At 43.2% G+C, this 26,567-nt stretch overlaps 2 long non-coding RNA genes across 2 annotated transcripts; one reads left to right on the top strand and one right to left on the bottom strand.

Moving 5' to 3' along the window:
- The first annotated feature begins 5,924 nt into the window (after window positions 1-5,924).
- LOC121680267 lies at window positions 5,925-11,567 on the top strand. Its single transcript, XR_006021624.1, has 3 exons — window positions 5,925-5,936; window positions 10,874-10,877; window positions 11,416-11,567. It is a non-coding gene; the product is annotated as an uncharacterized LOC121680267 (long non-coding RNA).
- LOC121680269 lies at window positions 6,326-20,188 on the bottom strand. Its single transcript, XR_006021625.1, has 3 exons — window positions 20,070-20,188; window positions 7,058-7,060; window positions 6,326-6,338 (listed from the first exon to the last, which is right to left on the bottom strand). It is a non-coding gene; the product is annotated as an uncharacterized LOC121680269 (long non-coding RNA).
- Window positions 20,189-26,567: the final 6,379 nt, after the last annotated feature.

Genomic DNA, 26,567 nt, shown 5'->3' with positions numbered 1-26,567 from the left:
TATTTCTTTCGAAATTGAAATGAAGTTGTATGGACTGGACTATGTTTTTTTTTTTTTTAAACGGCGACGAAATTGTGAATTTCCAGAGCGTGTTACACAGCAATAAGACTCCTACGGACTTTCCCCTGAAGGTGGCGGCAAAGATGGCAACATTTCCGGAAAGGTACTGGCTTGATGAAATTCATTCTGGACTCTCTATTCGACCACATAAAGACCTCGGGATACTTCGGTTTGGCTTTAGGGACCCTCTACTCACTACCACGTAAGTGTTATGTTGTTTGGAACTGTAGAAGAGGTATAAAAATAGCGTTTTGTAGCGGCGCAATTGCAATGCCCCGCTCACTTCCAGGCTACGAGTTGTGACTGAAAACGGTACAATCGAACTTTCTCAAAACACATCCGAATGACATGATTTTGATGTCAACTCAACGTATGTACCCCCAATCATCCGTAAATCGATCTAAAGTGCATTTTACTCCGGATAATTCCTTTAAGAACACGTTTGAAGATAAGAAAGAAGTCGAGTAAAGTGAGGAAATGTGTAGGCTTAGATTTTGATGCAGTAGGCCTACAGACTAAACCACATGTTCCTTTCTCTGCTTGTACCCTTATAGGCCTAATAAAATATAGCCCTCACTTAGCAAAGATAATGGCAAACTATTCTGGCAACGTCTCGTTTCATAACTTGATTGCATTTTTGTCCGCTTTTCATCACATTATTATGATCATTAAGTGTAGGCTATGCTGTTTTGTATGCTAAAATCTAATTCATCACAGGTAAACACAATAAAGAATGGGAACGTAAGTTGGATTATGTATTCTAAGTTATATGGTTTGTCATGTGTTAAAAGAAGGGTTCGTGAAGTATAAGAGATGAATGGGTAGGGAGATCATGGACGCAAAACCTTCAGTAGAATGTATGATTAAATTGAATTATATTATTTAGGGGAGAACCTAGAAATTAAACACTTTTTAATAAAACGTAATTTACCAAGACATCGTAAAACACTGAAAGTTAATATTTTGTCACTAGCAACCTACATCTGTCCTCTTTCAAATACAGTTGCATCTACAGCTCTAAACAAAACCGTTCAAGAGTTATTTAAGGAGAAGTCGAACATGCGTTTTGTTTCATTCGTCCCTCCTGGCTGGGACGAATGAAACATACAGCTTAAATTATGTAAACTTCCCACAACTTCAATATTTAACAACATATCATAAATGGTACTTCAAGTAGGTGTTATTTTAGATAGATTGCTGCTGGGCTATATGTCCTGGTTCATGTCTGGTAACAACTCATTGCCGTCATGGTGATGCGCGTATTTCGCGGTTATGGAAATAGCATGCACTATGCCATTAATATAGCTAGAATAATGCATGTTTCGAATTATATAATGTTTCTATAGTACAAAATGTTATTTCACTCTGTTTTTATGTGGTTAAAGCCACCACACATCCAAATAAGTGCCCTTTATGACCCACAGGCCATCAGTCTCCATAGGTTAACATGGCAAAACTCAACCCCCTACCTGATAGCCCCAAATATATTTGCATCTTTCTAAAACTGCTTTTCCATGTCTCACCTGCATAAAATATAGTATAAACACAGATACGTGTGCATTGACTTAGAATAAATGGGGTTTACTGCCTGGTCGGGACAAATGAAACAGGTGTTTCAATCGTCCCCCCATAGACATTTAGCATTATAGGCTGTTTTGCATCCATTACAAACAAACATGCAATGTGAACGTCTGGGATTGGGGAGAGCACTAAATGCTCTACTGAATAAGCATGAAGTCAAACCTTTAAATGAAAAACACTCTTTAACAATCAAAAAAAATAAACCGCTAATGAAGTAAACTTGTGACCATCAAAAATCGTTTATCGCCTGTAACTCGTTGTTGTGATAACAAGACGTAACAGGAAGGCATTTGGCTGAGCAACGGAGGTTAATATGCTCTATGTTTTGTCCAAATGATGTCTGTCTATCATCGTTGCACTCGGAGAAAACTGGAATGTTTCATTCGTCCCCCGTTTCAATCGTCCCGGTTGTACCCTACTTTTCTCGCGAACCATTCAACACAGCAATTATCGGCTAACGTCGTTTAAAAGCTGAGAAAAAGCTCTTTCATGTGATACTTGTGATGTCTGTGTGACGATAGGCTACTTCGCAAGTAGTTCAACTGAGAAGAATGGGTGAATTTGCACTTTCTTACTTGCGCTGTCACTGTCTCCACTGCGTAAAAAACTAAATTCATTTGCACTGTGAATGCTAAGATTATTTTGACAGGCCACAGGCTAAATAAAAATCGCTATTAGTAGGACGCAAAGCAGAATATTGAAAGAAGGGGGCACCAAGGCCACAGTGGCCTGTAAACCTCTGATTTTCAAAGGTGCATCACGGCCAACGCAAGGGGCAACGACGGCCATGGCTACTGTGGCCGCCGTGAAATTCCTACCCTACACACACACACACATACACCACATACAAACACACATACACATAGACACACACACGCACACACCACATACAGACACACATACACATAGACACATACAAACACATACACACATACACACACACACACACACACAATCCTCTGAATCAGGGATGAAGGGGAAGCCATGAAAAGGGTGAGGGTGAGTGATGACTTCAGGGCAGAAGTGAAAGTGCTGTTCGTCACTACAAGCCATTCTCCTGCCCACGACAATGCCAGCAACACTGCCTTCGTTATCTGAGCCTCTCATGTTTCCCTGGCGTGTCGTCATGGTGACGCAGGGAATGCTCAGGATCTAGGAACTGTATCCTTCCTCTTGACTCACGACACACACACACACATGGGCGTACAGTAGAGAAAGCCCCCCTCCAGATAACTGGATTCCGTGACACATGATAATACCCCCCGCCCCCCCCCCACCCAAATAACTGGATTCTGTGACACATGCTAATACCCCCCCCCCCCCCCCCTGCATTCCTGGATCTACATCCTTATGCATGCTTCCAGCCAGGACTTTTACGGGCTTTTCCCACTCCGAACCATCGCTTTAAGGTGGTTTGCTGGTTGACCTGCTTGTTAACCAGCTTGTTTGGCCACCCTATGATGGTTGACCTGCTAGACCAGAAAAACTCTTCCGAAAACACACCTTCAGCTAGTTTACCCAGCTGGTTTTGCTTTTCGCACCACCTCAAGCTGGTAATGTTAGCTGGTCTACACTGCTGGTTTAACTGGCCATGCCAGCTTATGTTGGTCATTCTAGCAAACCAGCATGACCAGCTTGACAGGCTGGTCACCAGCATGGCCAGCATATCCAGCTGGTGGTCTAACCAGCTACACCAGCTAAAACCAGCTACCAGCATAGGCTGGTTTCTAGCTGTTCAGCAGGGCCCTGATTGAAAAAACTAGCTAGAAACCAACTCCCAATGAGGAGTGGACAGTGGTTCAGCTGGGCCCTCCTGAGGAGTGGACACACACACACACAATGAGGAGTGGACAGCTGTCCAGTCTTCGCTGCCTATGGAGATACATGAGGATTAACCAGCTCGAGTGTACACACACACACACACCTCCGTACCCACCAGGCTCACCATGTTCTGCCTCATCTCCCCTGTGACTGGCTAATTACGGTCTGCGCCCATCACACACCCGCACACATACACACAGTGTGTGGCTGGCTAATTAGGGTCTGTGGCCATCACACACACACACACCCGCACACATAGACACAGTGTGTGGCTAGCTAATTAGGGTCTGTGGCCATCACACGCTGCTAATGAGACTCTTCAGCCCAACTGGCCTCTCCAGACACAAGAGGAAGTCGGAGAGACAGGCTGAGTCAGAACCACACACACACACACACTCAGCATGCGCACACACACACTCAACATGCGCACACACACACACACATTTAGCATGCGCACACACACACACTCAGCATGCGCACACACACACACTCACTCAACATGCGCACACACACACACACACACACACACTCAACATGTGTTTATGTGTGTGTGTATGTGCAACTGTAGCTGCTGTTTGTCCTGAATCACGGCTTTTTAAAATTCAGCTCCCACTGTTGTTCCCACCTAGCCAATTGTAATGCAATGATGCCAGAGACATGCTGAGAGCCTCTCAACCATAGGCCTCTCACTTACTTCACACACTGTCACACACACACACCCCAACTTGCACGCACACACACACACACATTGACACACACAAACGCACACTGAGACACTCACACACACCTACTCTCTCTCACACACACACCCAAACATGCACGCTTACACACACACATACACTGATGCACACACACTGACACACACACACACACACTGAGACACTCTCACACACATATTCTTTTTCACACACGCACGGACGCGCACACACACAAACAAATATTACAGAATGCAGGTTTACTTATAGATAGCGTGTTCTTCATGCACAGGTGGGGATTGTGCATTAATGAACTCTGTGGCCTTCAAAGATAGAGAGCAGTATTATGTAACCACGGAAACACGCCTCACTGAGTTTACACTTTCATATCCTCTGCTCTGATAGATAACTAATGTGATTCTGTGTGAATGTGTGTGTGTGTGTAAAAGGAAGGCGCCTATGGTGTGTGTGTGGTGTGATACCTGATGTGTGTGTGTGTGGTGTGATACCTGATGTGTGTATGTGTGTGTGTGGTGTGATACCTGATGTGTGTGTGTCGTGTAATACCTGGTGTGTGTGTGTGTGTGTGTGTGTGGCGTAGCTGGGGACACTAGTATTGCGCAATATCTGCTGTTCTGAATCGTTCTTTTAATCAGTCAGCTGGGCTGTGTCGAGGAAATGACCGTCTGGGAGGATATCACACACACACACACACACATGCTCAGAATCTATTACAGTGCAGGTGCTCAAGTGAATAAAAGAAAGAAAGAAAAGAGAGTGAATGAGGAGAAGAGAGTGAAAAGATGCAGCATCCACTGAAGGAAAGTAACCTGTGTGTGTCGTAGTGTTAATTTTGTCACCTATTTTTAATGTAGTCTTAGTCTTGTGACGAAATGTCCTTTTTAGTCTTTGTCATATTTAGTCATTCAAATATAATTTTTGTTAGTCAAATTTTAGTCGACTAAAAGTCTCGTCATTTTAGTCTAGTTTTAGTCAAAAGAAAACTAAAGGTATCTTAGTCTTAGTCAGTTTTAGTCAAAACATTTTAGTCGTTTTTTTTATAATAAATTATTTCTGATTACCATTTCAGTGAAATAGTGTTTCACACATCTCAATTTTCCAATATTGTGTGTCCACAGGGCTACTCGTCTGTTAGAACTCATTCAGATTTTTTGTCAGTCAGTATGTTTACATGCACAGGAAAGTCGAGCTACAGTTATAGCTCGGCTGGGATTTGACCATAGACAGTAAAATATTTGAATGGACCACTGTCATGATCTTCATAGACCAGTGTTTCTCAAAGTGTGGTCCGCAAGCTATCCCAAGTGGTCCGCAAGCAGACGTGGTAAAATATAATATAGATGAGTTGTTTGCAATATTGAACCAACTTGTAGGCTACTGTATGTAAATCCAAACAGTTCTGCAACACTGTCTATGTAAGATATGCCAGTTAAATCATATGCATCCTCTGACACAATAAGCAAAGTGCAAAGACAATAAGCAAGGTGGTCCAGTGAGTAGGCCTGTTGTGTAGGCTAATATACTGGTGAAGTAGGTCTAATCTGGTGGCCCGTGCGTTTCTTTTTTTGGTTAGTTTAGTGGTCCTTCGTCTGAAAACGTTTGAGAAACACTGTCGTAGACTCAAGTATTAATGTTCTACTCCGCCATCTGCGCAACACATTCCCCAAACTCTCCATCTTAACAGAGAATATGATCTAGCTAACTTGCTAGCGAACTTTCCATATTAGCTTACTTGCTAGCAAACTTTGCATCATCAGTGTAACTAGTTAAATAGTTGACATTACTTGCTGAAAATGTTCGTATGGACATTCTGGGGGATGTTAATTTGTATATGTATGAGAGAAGCTTCAACTTTGGGTCTAGCATTGTGGCATAAAGCTTAGGTAGTTAGCTTGCTAACTCTGACAGAAATCTCCAGTGTTATTGTTCCATGTAGTTTCGTGTTGCAGCCACAGGGTTGCAGCAACAGCACGTAGACTAGCCTACAGGAAAGCTGTTGCGTATGAACTCCTTCGGAATATTTTGAAAACATAACAGCTAGATATTCTGTCTTCTCATTTTGTAGACGAAAATGAAGAGAGATTTTATCTTAGTTTTTATTTCATGCAAAACATTTTAGTCTCGTCTTTTTTCGTCAACAATAATGAATCTTAAGATAGTCTTAGTCAGTGTTTCAGGACATTAGTGCAGTCTCGTCATCGTCTTGTCTTAGTCATGAAAAAAAAGGTAGTTGACGAACATATTTCCTCTCGTCTTGTCTGACGAAATTAACACTAGTGTGTGTGTGTGGTGTGTGTCTTTGTGTGTGGTGTGTCTGTGTGAGTGTGGCATGTATGTGGTGTGTGTATGTGTGTGTGTGTGTCTGTGGTGTGTGTGTGCCATGTGTGTGTCTGTTTGTGTGTGGTGTGTGTGTGTCTGTGGTGTGTGTGTGGTGTGTATGTGTTTATGTGTGGTGTGTGTCTGTTTGTGCGTGGTGTGTGTGGCATGTGTGTGTGGGTTAGTGTGTATGTGTGGTGTGTGTGTTAGTGTGTGTGCCTGGCGCTATGGTTACAGTAGGAACACAACACGACATGGAATATATAAATCTGTGCTGGTAGATGTTACAGCTGAGAAGCCTTCATTACACACACACACACACACAAACACACCTGGTGCAGTGCAGAGCTGAGCCTTCATTAGTGTAAACACACACACCTGGTGCAGTGCAGAGCTGAGCCTTCATTAGTGTAAATAGTTCCCATCACTGTCATCTCTCTCTCTCACACACACACACACACTCTCTCACATTCAAATTCAAAATGTGCTTTATTGGCAAGACAGTATAGTAAGACTACAGATAGTAGGACACTTGTATTGCCAAAGCAATTTTACATACACACATCCTCTCTCACACACACATTTATCAGGAAATAAGCAATAATACAGCTCATAATACTGTCTATCTCTCACACACACACACCACGCACACTCTCTCTCTCTCACACACACTCTCTCTCTCACACACACACACTCTCTCTCTCTCACACACACACGCCACACACACTCTCTCACACACACTCTCTCTCTCACACACACACTCTCTCCCTCACACACACACTCTCTCTCCCTCACACACACACACACACTCTCTCCCCCCCCACACACTCTCCCTGTCTCTCACACACACACTCTCTCTCTCAGACACACACACACTCTCTCCCTCACACACACTCTCCCTGTCTCTTGCAGAGATGTGTGATGACACTGTTTAGGAAAGAAAAGAGAAAAATGTCCCGACGATGCCCCTCTCCCTTATTCTCTCTCTCTTTCTCTCTTATTCTCTCTCTTGCTTATTCTCTCTCTCTTTTATTCCCTCCCTCACTTATTCTCTCTTTCTTTCTATTTGTCTCAGCCTCTTTTCCGCATCGTTCTTGTTTCTTCATTTTTGGGCCGCACATCTGGAATGCCCCCCCCCCCCCAACACACACACACACACACACCCCTCCCCAGCACACAAACCCTGCTGATAGAAAAACCTCCCGCTACAAAGAGAAATATTTAGATGGAACATGCCAGCGCCTATCAATCTTTACTCAGTCGTGTAAAGTTTATCTTCCATTGCTAAGAATGTGATGACTGATGCTTTTAGAGAGGGAGAGAAAGAAAGACTGACCCCAGTGTGATGACTGATGCTTTTAGAGAGAAAGAAAGACTGACCCCAGTGGTCAAGTTTACACTCCCAGCTCTCTCAGAGATAGGACACATAAACACACACTCACAAAAACCCACATACACACACACAGCGCGCATATAGACACACTTGCACAGACACATAAAAAGCGAGCACACACAAGTCAAAAGGTCTTTCTTCTAAAAATGATACCTGCAGCTCACTTCTCATCAACACTCAGCAGCATGAGTGAGAGAACGTGTAACCTGCACGACAGGGTAATGGCCTACACTTGTGCAGAGACAGTCTATACTCTAGGTTCAGGGTAATAGCCTACACTTGTGCAGGGACAGTCTATAGTCTAGGTTCAGTGGAGATTGGTGTAGGTTTTTACTAGACCAGATTCTAGTACTCACCCCAAAGACAACACACACACTCGTAGATAAATATATAGTTTATTTCACAGGTAAAAGTAATTCAATTCAGTTTAAGTTATTTCAGTATCAATATTAAAAGAGATGTATTATGTTATATCAGTTTACTATTCTATTATGCTATTTTATATGTTCTATTCTAATATTCTATTTATTGTATTTATATATCCATGTACTACTTTATATTTTTGTTCTATTTAATATCTAATTCTAATTGTATTTTCCTTTTTAAAATACTATTAATATATTATCCTAACCTTATACTATATTACCTAATATCTTATCCAATATTATTATATACTATAAATTAAACAAAATAAAACCCAACCCAAAACAAAATGTGAGTGCACTCAAGAAAATAATAAAGAAAAGAAAATAAATGAAAAGGGGAAATGGTTCAGTCCAACTTGTGTAAAGTGCAATGTCCAGATCCTACCAAAAACGCAAAATACTAAATATAACTAATTTCTGAGTTTGATTAACAACAGCAGCATATTGCTGTAGGAGCAGTCTAATAAATGTCATTGCAGCCAGGCTTGGTTGCTATGGCTTCCGTGGACACCACGTAGCCTGAGTCGGCAGCTAACGGCAACCGGAGCTTACAGTTTTTTTTAACAAGCACATTATTATATTAAGCTGTCTAAAATTCATACATTAATTAAACTCTATGGTTGATCTATAGATCGGGTGTCCTGACTGGTTTTAAATGTCTAGCAATCAAATCGGAATTACCGATACAATTTTAGCTGGGCTAGCTTAGGTTTCAAGTGTTCAAGGCTTGCTCACCAGGATTCCAGTACCATGTACAAAATACAAGGGAAAAGTATTCTTTCTTTTCAAAGGGTGATCATCTGTTTTCGGGTAAAATTAAGATGTACTAAATAATTGGCTATGATTACATTGAACATGCAAATCTGTTTGCGTTAGGCTGTGACTTGCGACTCACCAAAGCTTTGTGCGGGGGAAAGAGGATCTTTATATTGTTTTCCAATGTTCGTTTTTAAGTATCCAAGTGTCCGTAGTTCCAAGTATCTATTATGATTTCGAAGTCGTCCGTATTTTAATTCTTCTCAATCTTTCTCTCCGTCTCTCATCAAACGTAGTGCTACTTCTTCATTTACCGGTTGACGGTTTTCTGTTGTTGTTTTTTAACATTTGTCCCGAGTTGTTTTTTTTTAACATTTGTCTCGTGCACGCACCTAGGGGCTACCAGGGAATTATTGCGCATCATAATGGGAAGTGGCAATTCATTAGGTTACAAACGCATGAGTCATTTGTCTCAAGGCAGCAACACACAACCCTGTCCCACAGTTTGTCACACCTGGTGTGCGTGCGTGTAGCAGAGCTAGTGAGCGAAGGACCGTGAGTGAGGAGTGGATGGAATTTTGATGGAGCGCAGATCGCTTTTTAATTTAGAGGCCAGAACAGCCGCTCCGATACCTCTCACACCACGAGTCTGAGGCCTAAATCCACCCAGAATTCATTTCTTCCTAATAGAACCAAGACCGTTAAATTTAAAATATTGTCCGTTAAAGGACAATTCCGGCGCAAAAATGAACCTAGGGGTTAGGGGTACACATGTGTATCGAGTTCGACCATTCGCTGGGATTTGTTTTCATGCTAGTCAAATGAAAATGAACCAGTTTTATTGCAAACCGCTAATTAGCGTTTAACGCTAGCCTTCGGGGCAGACGTACAGTAAAAAGTACCGGACAACGGAAACCCTGGTGTGTGTGTGTGTGTGTGTGTGTTACCACCTGAGGAAGCTGGCCTTGCTGGTGTGTGTGTGTTACCATCTGAGGAAGCTGGCCTTGCTGGTGTGTGTGTGTGTGTGTTACCATCTGAGGAAGCTGGCCTTGCTGGTGTGTGTGTGTGTGTGTTACCATCTGAGGAAGCTGGCCTTGCTGGTGTGTGTGTGTTACCATCTGAGGAAGCTGGCCTTGCTGGTGTGACCAGCCTGTCTTGTGGGATACAGCTGGTGCAAGATGGCTTTGCTGGTGCAGCAGCATGTGGTTAAGTTAGCCCAAAGTAACGTTAGAACATCTGTTAGCTTAGCCAATAGAGCTAGAGAACTAAAGCAGATGTCCTGTACCATATCAATTCAATTTATTGTGCTTATAGAGCGCCAAAACATTACACATGTATCATGGCACTTTACAGAATGTAGGCAATCAGAGAAAAAAGGAAAGAAAGGAAGAAAAGTAAGAGAGAGGCCCATGGGTAACCGGGTAACGGGGGAAAAACTCCCTAGAATTGGAGATACATATAGGAAGAAACCTCGAGCAGATCCACGACTCAAGGGCCTGACCCATCTGCCTAGGGTCAATACAGGACAGTAAGGTCTGTATACATGACAAATGCATATGATAGTCAGGTGTAGAGAATAAGACATGGTGTTAAAAGCACTTGAAAGTTACAAGAGGTGGGGTGATTACGTATCCGGTTTGATAATTCATTATTCCTGATTTAGTGACATAAAGTTCAAATAGTCCAGCGTTGGATTTGTCCCGGCAGACGGGCCAGGAATCCGGGCAGAATTGTCGTAGGCAGGTGATGGGTCACTAGGCTGTACGGGCCAGGAATCCAGATAGGGGGACAGTACTTCAGGTAAGATGGGTGAGAGGAGGGCCAACACACGGATGGTTGATGACTGGTGATGATATACCTCACAAGTGAGCTACAGTAAGGGGAAAGAAAGAGAGATGTAGAGTGGGTTAGTATTACTGAAAATCAAAATGGTTAATGTCAATAAGTAATCAGTGGTACTATATATTGTTACAGTATACCATAGTGAGAATAGCAAGAGAGGGAGAGTTGAGAGAGAGAGAAGGGGAGAGAGGGGGTTGTACGGCGTGACACATGAAAAGTCCATGACAGCACTATGCTATAGCAGCATAACTAAGGCATGGTGAGGGGTAGTCGACACCAGCGCAGGTACAGTGGGCATCGCTGTCAAATGACCACTTCAGTCGCGCATTACGAGGCGTGAAGCTTTAGTACCACTTTCAGCCACTGTGCGTCGCTCTGCCACTGTACATCGCTCTGCCTGCCGCCCGTTCTGAAAAAGCAGGAGACTTGCCGAAAGTAATCCCAGCCTGAACCTGCGGCTCCTCTCGTACTGAGCAGGATTACCATTGCAACAACACATCATCAGTAAAACTAACCTGTCTCACGACGGTCTAAACCCAGCTCACGTCCCCTATTAGTGGGTGAACAATCCAACGCTTGGTGAATTCTGCTTCACAATGATAGGAAGAGCCGACATCGAAGGATCAAAAAGCGACGTCGCTATGAACGCTTGGCCGGGTTTGGCCCAGGTGGTAATCAAAATCGAAATTTGCTGTCTACATTATTGTCAGTGTTGGGGGTAACGCAGCTACGCAAATCAAAACAGTGGTGTGATAATTGAGCCAGTAGAGAAATAACTGTTCAGATTTAATCTGTAGCCTTGGGTAGGCTTCTGCAGAAAACAATGTTGTTGCCGATTTAATACTATCTGGCGACGTTTTTAACAGGCTACGCAATAGAGGTATGACCCACGTTTTGGTTTCGTAAATTAATTTGCCCTACTTCTTGACTGCAATGTAGTCAATTGACTGCTGGACATGTCATTTTTATTTTTCTGTACAATAAACAAATACATCTGCTTTATGCCACAGAATTACATTCATATTTGGCTGACTTCTGCAAACGCGCAAAAAAACACTGCCAGGCCATCCTTAAAAATATTTTTGTTTGCCGTAACCCTTTGACCGACCCTGTCAATTTAGAACCAAATATTTATTTTTTTCCCCTTTTAGTCCGACCGACTTGCCGATTGTAAACTTGCGTTAAAGGAGAATTCCGGTGTGATATTGACCAAAAGTGTATTGAAACATGATACCGAGTGTGAACGTATGTCTCATAGCCCATCTCGGCTTGTCCCCTGCACTCCAAAATCTGGCGCTAGTTAGCCGATGCTACCAACAGCTTTTTCAATAGTGGTGCTTCGGCATCGGGCTAGCCATGCAAATAAATCACTGTTTTACACCCATTTAAGAGGCTCAATGTATCTCCACACTTCATTGGTAGACTTCCGAGGGCCCTGACATTTAAAACGAGACATTGAGAACTTTGAAAAAGCACTGGTAGTTTACTTACAAGATGATTTATACAGACAGTATCTTCACGAAGTTTAACGTTTGCAGCCATCTTGAATTTAGTCACGATAAGTCGAGCAACAAGTAAGAATGAACAGGTTTCTTCCAGTAGCAGCAACTGGAATCCATGCATTTCCACTGAATTATTTTTGGAATCTGATCCCTTATCATACCTGTTCATTCTTACTCGTTGCTTGACTTATCGTAAACCTCATCTACCTAGCAAATAATTTAACCATTTGAACTATCCAGCAATAAACTGTTCAGTCATTTCAATATTAAACCTCATCTACCTAGCAAATAATTTAACCTTTTAAACTATCAACCTATTTAACTGTTCAGTCATTCCAACTATATTAAACCTCATCTACCTATTTTAGTCATTCATATTAAACCTCATCTACCTAGCAAATAATTTAACCATTTAAACCAGGGGTCTCAAACACCCGGCCCGCGGGCCAAATCCGGCCTGCGTCCGGCCCGCGACGTATGTCAAAATAATAATGTAATTCGGCCCTTGAGGCTATTTTTAATTGCGACAAACAACGATACTGATTAAAATAGACGATAGATCCAAGTACGGTGACAAATCTCATTTGTAGCCTACTCTGCTCCACTATGTGCTAGACATCCAGAGCTTGATTCAAACCCAAAATCGCTGCGCAAAGTTTTCAGGAAATACTTTTCCTGAATTACACGCGAGAAACACAAATACGTGCATTTGTAATGACGCGGAAGCGATGCAGGCCATAGTTTTGCACAAATTGAAGCAGAAATAGGCCTACACCTAATGTTGAAAAACGTTCACGTGTGATGAAGTCTTAGGTAGGCTATGTTATTCTGATTCTGAAGGAGAATATCCTCTTGGAGATTATGATCGATCGTCTATTGACAGTGATAGTCACAGTGGGTCTGTGAATGGAGGTGCGTCTTTGCGTGTAGCCTATACGACGGTGTCCACTAACCATACCATGCTTATTTCGACCCTCTGCCCAACATAGCTTGGTTGCAGTGGTAATCGTGATGAAAGTGTCCGTAATGGACGTGGTACAGACAGCAGGGCTAGTAGAAACGAACTATGCGAACTTCTGGGTACTCAGATGACCCGCGATAGGAACTGATTTGACCAGAATACTTTATTGTAGGCCTTGTGGTTTAGTAATACATCACTAAACCATATACATCTTAGGTGTTGGTATTTAGGTGTTTTCCTGTTCATTTGTTATGTGGGTAATATGAAAAAAAGGAAAGTAAACCTGCTCAAATATGTTCATCCAGTATTTACTGAAAGGTGCATAATTTGAGGTGCTTGCCATCCAGTGATGGGTACATTTACCCCCTTCATAAACTTTTGTTTATACTCAAAGATTTTTACATTTACAGTAGGACTTTATCTCTGACCACTTTCAAGCCATGGCCTTTTGAAATTTTGATATAAAAATCCAATGGTGTTGCTTTCTTAACCCTGACGCCTAGTTTGCCAGGTTTAGAAAAGTTATGAGAGGAAAATATTTTTATTTGGTGTGAAACACACACATACCCGTTTTTTTGCTTTTTGTTTGTTTTATAATTTGTATTAATATTTATTTTATCATTATTTTATTTATAAGCTAAGGTTGCTAGCACAGGTGTCTAAAACTAGATAAAAACACTTGCACTTTCTGTTTGCAGTTTTGTGTGGTATTTGAAAAAAAGAACATTGCATTTTCAGAAATAGCCGGCCCTCCAATCAGATGACGTTGGCAGAAGTGGCCCCCAGCTCATTTGAGTTTGAGACCTCTGATTTAAACTATCCACCTATTTAACTGTTCAGTCATTCCAACTATATTAATAATGATAAAATGCACCACTTCTTTCCCCCCAAAATGTCCCTCACCTTCTGTATGCTATACTGCACAATACTGAATGCTCAGGTAAATAGTAAGTAGTGAACAAACTGTGTAAATCATTACTAATAAATGGCAGAAACAAACCAAATGCATGTAGTGGTAGACTGGCCTTTTGCTGTAGAGATTTTCCATTTACTACATACAGTAGGCACTCTGATTCCATGTATGGGGCACATATATATATTATTCAGATGACACACAAACACAAGTAGACAAGACCTGTTTAGTTCAAAAGCTCATTTGCCACGGCAAGGCACAGATCAGGAGTGAGATGACGAGACAAGACAAGAGACAATGTTAGAATTTTTTTTGTTGTTGTTTTTGTTGATGTTTTTTTTCTTAGCTGACAAAAACACACACATCACAAGGACATGAACACACAAAAAGGAACACATAGTGTATGTCCTAAATGATCAGGGAAATAGATAGCAAATCAACAGTGTAAATCATTACTAATAAATGGCTGACATTTTTTTTTTTTATGTAGCAGGCCTTTTGCTGTAGAGATAATGACTCCCTATCCCTATCCATACAGGGCCGGCATTTCCATCATCTTGTGATAGACTATGCATGACCTAATGGCTCCCCTGCCCCGTGTCACCACCTCCACCATGCGAGCAGCATGGCCAAATCTGCCTCGCGCGCGCCGAGTGGAGAGAATTTGTGCAGCTCGGACTAGGCCTACTGTCATTCTCTGCCTTTAGGCCTACTGTCACACTGCCTCTACGTTCCCCCCTAACTGTCCTATGAGCACTTCGACCTCGTCTAACATACCCAGTGGCATTAGACAAAGGCTCCACCACGCCGCGATTGTCGCCGCGATTGCGGAGAGGCACACGGTCAGAAGACAGAAGCTAGCGCTACATGGACATTACCTCCAGCCTCGTTTGCCACACCACTAACACCCTGCTAACTTCCCAATGAACACTCCGACCCCGTAAAACATTATTCCCACCACTGACATTGGGCAAACAATTCAACGTGCTTGGTGTAAGCTAAACTCTCACTTTGTCCAGCTGCATCATTGCAAGGCAGGGACGCATCTGAAGCCTCACTAAACGAATCACCGTCATTTTCTGAAGGCAGATATTCTCCTTCAGAATCAGGATCCGCGAATAGAAGACCCAACACTTCATTTCGGGTAAACTTTTTTGATGCCATTAGACGATAATCTAATGCAAATACTCGCTGACATTGACAATATCGCTCTGATAAACTGGCTCACACGCACACTAGCTCCGGTATTGCACGCACTGATTCAATGCGCTGTAGCTCAAAAGTTTTGTTTAAAGCATGACCTTTTTCGGACTCGGTGATGACGTATGACATGTCTGCCATCTAGTGGAGTGGAGGTCGAACGAAATATGACACCCTATTTGACTAAATCGGCCGTTTTATTCAGTACCGCATCTTGTCGAGTAAACTCGACCGTGGCGCCTAGAGGGTTAAACCTCATCTACCTAGCACATAATTTAACCAGTTAAACTATCTACCTATTTAACTCTTCAGTCATTCCAATTATATTAAACCTCATCTACCTAGCAACCACCTCAAGTACCCTAGCAACAGCCTAGCAACCACGTCAAATACCCTAGCAACAGCCTAGCAACCAACATAGTTTAACCTAGTAACCAGGATAGCAACCACCACAACTAACCTAGCAACCACCTCAAGTACCCTAGCAACAGCCTAGCAACCACTTCCACAATTACAACCTAGCAAGCAATATATCAACCAATGAGTTTAACCTAGCAACCAGCATAGCAACACCACAACTAACCTAGCAACAGCCTAGCAACCACCTCAAGTACCCTAGCAACAGCCTAGCAACCATGTCATACCCTAGCAACAGCCAAGCAACCACTTCCACAATTACAACCTAGCAAGCAATATAGGCCTATCAACCAATGACTTTAACCTAGCAACCAGCATAGCAACACCACAACTAACCTAGCAACAGCCTAGCAACCAACTCAAGTACCCTACCAACAGCATAGCAACCACCATAACTACCCTAGCAACAGCATAGCAACCACCTCAAGTACCCTAGCAACAGCCTAGCAACCATGATAAACACCCTAGCAACCAATAGGATTACCCAAGCAACCACCATAGCAACCACTTAATTTGGTATTACAACCAACATATGTACCCTAGCAACACTATTGCAACTATATCTGCATTATTTGTTTTTACTCTGTGTGATATTTTACATATTATTTTTTGCATTTTCATGCACTGTATTTCCTTCAGGAAATGCTTTTCTAGTTGCATGTTGTTATGCTATGTAGGCTACTTTTTTGCTGACCACAGGGCTAAAACCGGGAAACGGACAAATATTATCCACATGTGATTTTTTTTCGCCGGGGGGGGTGCGTACCATAGCATTAATTCCTGCAGGCGCCCCTGCACACATACACACACAGCTCTTAAAGTACATAATAACACACACACACAGCTCTTAAAGTACATAATAATTGAGCAGTTCCAAATGTTGTCAACTAGACTCCCATTGTCACCTGACAGCAAATGCCTTGAATGACAGATTATACAACATTCATTCCTTTGAACTGACATTAAGCACAGACAACAGAGAGCTGTGCTCAGATCAGTGTCATGAAAAAGAGCTAGAAATGAAAACAGACAACTATTTTTAGAGGTTTTAAGGTCTTAAAAGGGAACTTCCTTCATTGTAGGGCTTAACGAGAGGATCAGACCCAGCACTTGGAACTATTTATATCCACTCCCGGTGTTGTTTCTGGAAACTTGGTTGGTGATATGAAGACTTCTCGACTAACCTAGAGGGTTGTGTGTGCGGTTTTAGGGGTTAGGGTTCGAGGAGCTGATGGAAACACCAGATGTTGTTATTTCTGAGTGAGAATGTGGATCAGTGTGTGTGTGTGTGTAAAGGGTCCAAGTAAAAGGGTCCATATATCTGTTCCTCTGGTGAGTAATAATCTTAGGTCTGCCGGAGAACTTTTTGGAGTTTTTCAGTGTGGGAAAACAAATGCCTTGAGGTGGTTAGGGAGTTTCTGTTGGCACTGACCTCAGAGCTGGCTCATGGTGTGTGTGTGTGTGTGTGTGTGTCATTGTTGGCTCACTGTGTGAGCTTTACTGCCTGGTGAGTTGCTGTTGATGTAAAATAAAATGGCCCTGGCACTGTGCAGTTGGGAAAAACAATTCTTTCTTTCTTTCTCTCTTTCCATCTACTTTTCCCAGGTTTCTCTCTGTTTAACCTGCTGTATGTGACTAACAGATCACCGGCCTGACGACGCCTACCAGGCCGACAGACAAGCAGCAGCACGGCTGCAGATGACAGAATTCTCAGCCCATTCTAACTCTGACTCACAATTCCCTGCTTTGGTTGCTAGGTAACATGAAAGTTGTTTCTGTATAAATAGTGCCTTGATTACGTGTTAATATAATTTGCACTTCTGACACACATTTCTTGAATTGAACAGCACTTCTAGGGTAATCCACATTTGAAATTATTTTAGTTTTGCTTGTGAGTTTCATTGCATTCCCTTGAGATTTCAAGTCTTTGGGTATCTGCTGACCCTAAGCAAGGCCTCTGTACTGTCCAGCAGCCAGGTGAGAGAGACAGGGGGGAGGAATGGGTCGTCACGGTGCAAACATGTCTGTTTCATTTCACACCAACACCAGCCACCGGCCACATCTGGGAGGGGCTACAGCTTTGCTGGACGTGAGCGCTGGGAGAGGCTACAGCTTTGCTGGACGTGAGCGCTGGGAGAGGCTACAGCTTTGCTGGACGTGAGCGCTGGGAGCATTTATGACACAAGGCCTATTTCTGCACATGGCCCCCTAAGTCTTTAAACCAGAGTTGAGTTGGGCCCATATATTTTGTTTCCATGGAGACAACGCACTAGGCAGGAGAGTGAAAGAAACAATAAAGAAACTCATTGTTTGGTCGTGGAGGCTCCGACACGTCAGGATGGTTTATTTTAGCCGTTCCTCAGACCGAAAAAACAAAACCGGCTAGAAGGATGAAGAGAAGGAGGGGAGGAAAGAGGGGTGAACGGAAATGAGGGAGTGAGTGTGTGTGTGACTGTGCAGATGGTGTGTGTGTGTGGAAACGTGGAATTTCAGTCGCCTCTGGCATGGCGGATTTTCCGAAAAGCGTCCAAGTCCGACTGACATCATGTGTTGAGCTCAGGCTCTCCTGTTGGGTCCTGCTGCGTGGCTTTGCTTTATGACACACCGCTGAAGTAGTGGGGAAGAACCAACGCAGCCAATACGCTACGCAACACACTGCACACACAATGCTCACTCTCATTTGAATGGCATGCAGACACTCTTGAGTACATATACATATGCATAAATAAATAACATACGCTAGGAATGTATATTTCTTTCTCGCCTGTTGCCAATATTTGGTAAGACATGACTCTGACATCCATCCAAAGCATATAGCATAGCATGCATCATCTAAAGCAGTGATGTAACACTGTCACTGATCCACGCTAAATAGCTTGACCAAATCTGGCGAGAGGGGACTTCAAAGCAAGTCGGAAATCTATCTCAAATCTGTGTGGTTTTCCACCATTAGGGCACATCATTCTCAGTCGGGTTCTCCGTAAAAACACTGTCACAGGCGATTAGGCTGCCTACGGCTGAGCCCCCATACAGAGAGGCCAAGCTGGGGCTGATGAGGCTAAACTAGGCCAGTGATGTCTGCTACCGATTAGCACTGACCTCATGAGCAGACAGATGCTATCTATGGAGAATTTATTAATGGATCATCAATTTGGGAGGATGTCTGACACTTGTTTTACTCCAAGTACATTTGAATGAATATGACAAATAAGAACGAATTGGGTTTGGGTTGTTATTCACAGAAATCCATTCTGCAAACTGAGGAAAGTGTCTGATAAAGTATCTAACATAGACAAGTGGGCCACTATCTAAAGTGCAGGAGTTTTGAGATGAAGCTGCATACAGATTGCACTTTGCGATTCTTCAACCTTATTGTAATTCCTGTCATTTAATAATATAACAAACATGCAATCTGTGGATCTTTAAACAATGTGTGAGTTTTTGAGGACCAAGGCACAGTGCTGTGTAAGAGTGCATTAAGGACACGGAACAGTGGAGGGAATGTTTAAAGTGCGTATGTCAGGTTAAAAAAACATTTTTGACAAATGAAGGGACATGAAGCAAGATAGTAGTGAGTAAGGATTTTTCTTGAAAAATCAACCTTAAATGCAATAAAACAATATTTACAGTTATTTTTATAACTGAATTTATGAACATTCCAGGAAACATTCCAGACACAATGATGACCTCATAAGAGGGAGTCCAGCAAAGTTGGTCAATTAAAACACATGGGATAAGGGATCATAAAGTAGGTTTTTTTACACTGATAAAGGCCAAAAACATGACTTCATTCCAGTATGTCATGCTAGAGTCTACTACCTGCCTGAAAATATCCTGATACCTTTTTTCTTTACTGGCAACCATTATTGATCTTAAAATGTGATGAAGAGGATATGGGTATACCTGTATGGGTATGGGTATGGGTATACCTGACTATAAAACCATCAGTGTATATGTGCTACCACACATTTGCTCTTTATATATATTAGCTATAGACAGACTATTAATTTGCTTACTGATTCTACTTAACTTGTTGTATATGAAAGCCTATGTTATGGCAAATGACACAACTGCCATTTTGAAGCCATGATACATACTAATAGTGATCCGATCCTACTCACACCCCTAATTAATTTCTCACTGATGATTTGATGGCCATGATTTACCTAAATTTTGTAGCCTATTCGTCTTTACTTTGTCCCTGCCAGTCAGGCTCATGCTTATGAACCACTGGTATGTCATAGAGAACATTTTTGGCCTTATCAGTGTAAAAGAAAATGCAGTTAAAACCAGGGCTTTGAACCGGTTCAAGGAACGAAAAACGAAAACCGGGAACTTTTTGTATTTTACAGGGAACAGGAACGAAACCGGAAACGTTATTATTTTTTATGTTCTGGAACACACAACAGGAACACTTATTTAAAAATAATGGTAACCGGTTAATACCGGTTTTATTTCGTTCCTCAATGTTTTCACTGCCTAAAAAAAAAAAGTAATTATTTTCCTGCGCACGTTACCATGACGGCTGAGGTTCACTTCCTGTGTGACATCACATCAGACATTCGCTGACTGAATGGAGAGAGAGCGGTGGATTACAAAGTCTCCACTCCACATCTTAAATAAGAGGTAAATTACGATCCTTCGTTAATTAAAACGCTTATTCCAAACACAATAACAATAGCTATATTTGTCGACTCCACGTTAATGATGGACTAGCGAACATTTGGCTAAATGGCACCAACACCTCTGTTTGCCTAATGCACAGATGGCTTGTGAGTAGGCCTTTCCCCCCGACAGTTGGAATTTGTTGTTGCCCGAGTGGCATAACCACGTGTCTTAATAATGTCGTTACGTTTGTGTGGAAATTTTCTCTTTTAACAATAAACTACACATTTGAAATAATTGTAGGCCTATTTAATTATTATTATTATTAATAATATAATTATTATTATTTAATAATGGTTGTAATATTATTACATTTGGTTTAAGCTGGATGAGAAAGATGTGACATAATTCTATAGCATTAAACAGCTGACAGGAACGAAATTAACCGTTCCGGGAACAGTATTTTTTTTGTTCTAACCGGTTCGGGAACGTCAATTTATTGGTGGAACTAATAACCGGAAACGTTATAATTCCATTTCTGTTCGGAACGAACCGATTGGGAAAAAAAAAAGCCCTGGTTAAAACCCATTCTCTCCTATGCTGAACTTTGCTAGACTCCCTCTTATGAGGTCATCATTGTGTCTGGAATGTTTCCTGGAATGTTCATAAATTCAGTTATAAAAATAACTGTATATTGTTCTATTGTATTTAAAGTTGCTTTTTCAAGAAAAATCCCTACTCACTACTATCTTGCTTCATGTCCCTTCATTTGTCAATTTTTTTTTTTAACCTGACATACGCACTTTAAAGGAGACACAGTGTAGTGAGTGTTTAAAGGACACAGTGTAGTGAGTGTTTAAAGGAGGACACAGTGTAGTGAGTGTTTAAAGGAGGAGACACAGTGTAGTGAGTGTTTAAAGGAGGACACAGTGTAGTGAGTGTTTAAAGGAGGACACAGTGTAGTGAGTGTTTGAAGGACACAGTGTAGTGAGTGTTTAAAGGAGGACACAGTGTAGTGAGTGTTTAAAGGACACAGTGTAGTGAGTGTTTAAAGGAGGACACAGTGTAGTGAGTGTTTAAAGGACACAGTGTAGTGAGTGTTTGAAGGACACAGTGTAGTGAGTGTTTAAAGGAGGACACAGTGTAGTGAGTGTTTAAAGGACACAGGGCCAGGTGTACTAATGCTTTTGCACCCACTTGAGGCGTATTTGTTTCGCAACGTGTGCGTAACATCATGGCGAGGTATGTACAAACAGGCTGCACTGAGGTAAAACCGCAGACTGCCTGTCGCGAGATGGGAAGGGAAGTGTAAAGAGCACATAATTATGTTTATGTATTCCACGGTATGTACAAAAACTGCCTGTGAAAGTGCACGTCTATTCTGTGCCTAAATATTTCCGCCTTGTAAAAGCAGGTGTTAATCCAAATTGCATCAATAAGAGAACCTTTCAAAGACAACAGAATTCCTATTTAGAGCACCTGTTTTGCAACCGTGACCTTTCGAATGTCTTACTTTCACTTTCATGTCATCCACTTACTGTAAACTTTCCTACTTGCTAGATTTTTTCCAATCTTCCATAGGCACAACGTGCACAAGTAGTATGAGTAGAACTACTGATCTTCATTATCTCCCTGCTTGTTGACATCTTATCATGTATTGTATTATTTCATGATCTCTAAACATTTGATTCTTTTTAATGTTGTCATCAGTTCAACTTCATTCAACTGTGCTTGTATGTGTGTGTGTCTGATCCTGATCCTCTGCCATACCAACCTATTTCCCTGGCTTCAACCCTGCCCCCCCCCCCCCCCCCCCCCACACACACACATACACACACTCCTTCTCTCCCTGGGGTGGGTGTTAGGACTCCTGTCAGTCAAGATCAAACCTGACGTTCACAAACCACGACCTCACGGCACCACATCACACGATCTTACCAAGCGTACATGCATCATATAGAACACCTTGATGGGTCTTTTACTGGCTGCCACACAGCTAGTAAATACAAAGAGATAGAGAAAGACAGAGACAGAGAGAGAGGTTGAGAGAGAGATAGAGGAAGAGAGAGAGAGAGCGGGAGAGAGAGGTGGAGAGAGAGAGGGAGATAGAGGTTAAAAATAGAGGCCTGAGTGGTTCTGTGATGGCCCTATAGCTGCATGTTCTCATTAGAGAGCCTGAGAGAGTGTGTGGCTTCCATTAAGAGTGCAATCAAGCAGCACTGTGGCTGAGATGGTACTGCAGTGTGTGTGTGTTTGATGTGCGATGAAAGACAGCACACAGAGCTGGCCAGTTTCATTAAGAGCGGCTTTTAAGGCATAGGATGCCTGTCTTATGTCTGCCACAGAAGGGAAAGTGATGACGTTGCCGTGTACAGGAGTGGAAGATGCGATCTCATGGCAACTGTTGCCCTGGTGCATGGGGGATGATTACACAGAGTGAAGATGAGGTAACAGGAAAGGACAGTAGTGGTGGAGGAGTGGACAGAAAAGGGCCTGAGAGGAGAGAGGTGTCCAGTAAGGCCCTGAGAGGAGAGAGGTGTCCAGTAAGGACGGGAGGCGACGTCTAGGACAGCAACACGTGACGAGGACACAGGAGAGGTGTGAAGCGGAGAGGAAGTGGTCAGGATCGATCTGGAGCAGATGACCAGAGCAGGGCAGTTAGGGAGAGATGAAAATAGACCAGAGCACCCTGCTGAAAAAACAAAACAAAACAGAAACCAGCTTTTGCTGGTAGCTGGTTTCTAGCTGGTCTTTGCTGGTTTTCTTCCAGCTCTTGCTGGTCTTTGTTGGTGTAGCTGGTTGGGTCACCAGCTGGACATGCTGGCGTGACCATCTAAGGAAGCTGGTCATGCTGGTGGACCAGCCTGTCGTGTGGGATACAGCTGGTGCAAGATGGTCATGCTGGTTTGCTAGAATGACCAACATAAGCTGGCATGGGTGGTTAAACAAGCTGGTCAACCTGCAAATCACCTTAAGCTGGTCAGGCTGTTTTTCTCAGCAGGGCAGAGAGAGGAGAGGAGTGTGAGGAGAGAGGAGAGGAGAGGAGTGTGAGGAGAGAGGAGAGGAGTGTGAGGAGAGAGGAGAGGAGAGGAGTGTGAGGAGAGAGGAGAGGAGAGGAGTGTGAGGAGAGAGGAGAGGAGTGTGAGGAGAGGAGAGGAGTGTGAGGAGAGGAGAGGAGTGTGTGTAGAGAGGAGAGGAGTGTGTGGAGAGAGGAGAGGAGTGTGAGGAGAGGAGAGGAGTGTGAGGAGAGGAGAGGAGTGTGTGTAGAGAGGAGAGGAGTGTGTGGAGAGAGGAGAGGAGTGTGTGGAGAGAGTAGAGGAGAGGAGTGTGTGGAGAGAGGAGAGGAGAGGAGTGTGTGGAGAGGAGAGGAGTGTGTGGAGAGAGGAGAGGAGAGGAGTGTGTGGAGAGGAGAGGAGTGTGTGGAGAGAGGAGAGGAGTGTGTGGAGAGAGGAGAGGAGTGTGTGGAGAGGAGAGGAGTGTGTGGAGAGAGGAGAGGAGTGTGTGGAGAGAGGAGAGGAGTGTGTAGAGAGGAGAGGAGTGTGTGGAGAGAGGAGAGGAGTGTGTGGAGAGAGGAGAGGAGAGGAGAGGAGTGTGTGGAGAGAGGAGAGGAGTGTGTGGAGAGAGGAGAGGAGTGTGTGGAGAGAGGAGAGGAATGTAGAGAGAGAGGAGAGGAGAGGAGTGTGTGTAGAGAGGAGAGGAGGAGTGTGTGTAGAGAGGAGAGGAGAGGAGAGGAGTGTGTGTAGAGAGGAGAGGAGAGGAGTGTGGAGAGGAGAGGAGAGGAGTGTGTGGAGAGAGGAGAGGAATGTGTGTAGAGAGGAGAGGAGTGTGTGTAGAGAGGAGAGGAGAGGAGTGTGGAGAGGAGAGGAGAGGAGTGTGTAGAGAGAGGAGAGGAGAGGAGTGTGTGTAGAGAGGAGAGGAGAGGAGTGTGGAGAGGAGAGGAGAGGAGTGTGTGGAGAGAGGAGAGGAATGTGTGTAGAGAGGAGAGGAGTGTGTGTAGAGAGGAGAGGAGAGGAGTGTGGAGAGGAGAGGAGAGGAGTGTGTAGAGAGAGGAGAGGAGAGTGTGGAGAGAGGAGAGGAATGTGTGTAGAGAGGAGAGGAGTGTGTGTAGAGAGGAGAGGAGAGGAGAGGAGTGTGTAGAGAGAGGAGAGGAGAGTGTGGAGAGAGGAGAGGAATGTGTGTAGAGAGGAGAGGAGAGGAGTGTGGAGAGGAGAGGAGAGGAGTGTGTAGAGAGAGGAGAGGAGAGTGTGGAGAGAGGAGAGGAATGTGTGTAGAGAGGAGAGGAGTGTGTGTAGAGAGGAGAGGAAAGGAGTGTGTGGAGAGAGGAGAGGAGAGTGTGGAGAGCTGGTGTCCTGCCAGCCTGATTGAGGCTTTAAATAGAGCATCTCCTCCACACAGGACACAGCTGCAGGAGACAGGACTGAGCACCCACAAATACCTGCCCCAGATACACCACCTAGTCCTCTACTGTCTGCACACACACACACACACACACACACGCGCAGAGACACACACCCATACACACAAGCAGAGACACACACTACACACACACACCCACACAAGCAGAAACACACGCGCGCGCAGAGACACACACCACACATACGCATGCGCTCAGACACACACACACCCACACACACAAACAGAGACACACACCCACACACACAAGCAGAGACACATACTACACACACATGGGCGCGCAGAGACTCACACATATTTGGTCACAGAAACAGACACTAGCATGTTAACAAACACACACCCACACAGACACAAAACACTGAAAACATGTGTCCCTCTGACATTTCACGGACGGAAATATCCAGAACAGGGACCTACTTTGCGATGTGAGAAGCCACTGACATTCACGGGCCATGGCGCTACGAGGTCCGGTCCCTTCTCTGTTTTTCCATGAGGCCTTAACACACACACGCACACACACACACGTTGGATTCCCTAATGAACCCCAGTGTTGCCTATTTTTACAGCATGCAGATGGACTCAGTAGTGATTGATATCCGCTCTATAACTAAATTAATCCTGACTAAACTTCCTTCAGGCCCGGTCAGGGGAAATAAGTCCCAGGCAGCCAGACATGACTATCGTATCTCTCTGTTTATTGTGGCTAATTGTGGAACATCTCCGCTTGGTGACCCTCCACTTGAGCTGTTCCTCTGAGGACTTATTATTTCATAAACGTACTGAGGTAACTGTGGTGTGTCACACTTCTGTGTTTTCATTGTAGCAGTCAATGACTTACAGTATCATGACAATCATCAAATTGCTGGATAATGCCATAATGTGATTATGACAATGATCATGTTAGCCTTGATCAGCTGTAGGTTTTCTTAATGAAGTGTCTCCTTTCTTTGACCACTTTTTTGTGATTTAGAAATATGATACCATTTATCAGTAAGTGTATGGAACACGCTTATGGCTGGTTATAAGTAAATATAATTTATATAAATATATAACTGCGGTAATAACCGCCTGCCTGCTGCAGTTTAGCGTATATATAAAACTGCGGTAGGGGAGAACCGGGACGAATGAAACACTTATTAATTAAATGTAATTTACAAAGACATCGTAAAACACTGAAAGTTAATATTTTGTCTCTAGCAACCTACATCTATCCTCTGTCAAATACAGTTGCATCTACAGCTCTAAACAAAACCGTTCAAGAGTTATGTAAGGAGAAGTCGAACATGCGTTTTGTTTCATTCGTCCCTCCTGGCTGGGACAAATGAAACAGCATGGGGGACGAATGAAACATACAGCTTAAATTATGTAAACTTCCCACAATTTCAATATTTGACAACATATCATAAATGGTACTTCAAGTAGGTGTTATTTTAGATAGACTGCTGCTGGGCTATATGTCTTGGTTCATGTCTGTTAACAACTCATTGACGTCATGGTAAAGCGCTTATCTCGCGGTTATGGAAATAGCATGCACTATGCCATTAATATAGCTAGAATAATGCATGTTTCGAATTATATAATGTTTCTATAGTACAAAATGTTATTTCACTCTGTTTTTATGTGGTTAAAGCCACCACACATCCAAA

The sequence above is a fragment of the Alosa sapidissima genome, chromosome 13 (genome assembly GCF_018492685.1).
Source record: "Alosa sapidissima isolate fAloSap1 chromosome 13, fAloSap1.pri, whole genome shotgun sequence".
NCBI classification, from domain to species: Eukaryota; Metazoa; Chordata; class Actinopteri; order Clupeiformes; family Clupeidae; genus Alosa; species Alosa sapidissima.
The sequence above is the reverse complement of the archived record's forward strand: the minus strand, read 5'-3'. Positions and strand labels throughout refer to the sequence as shown.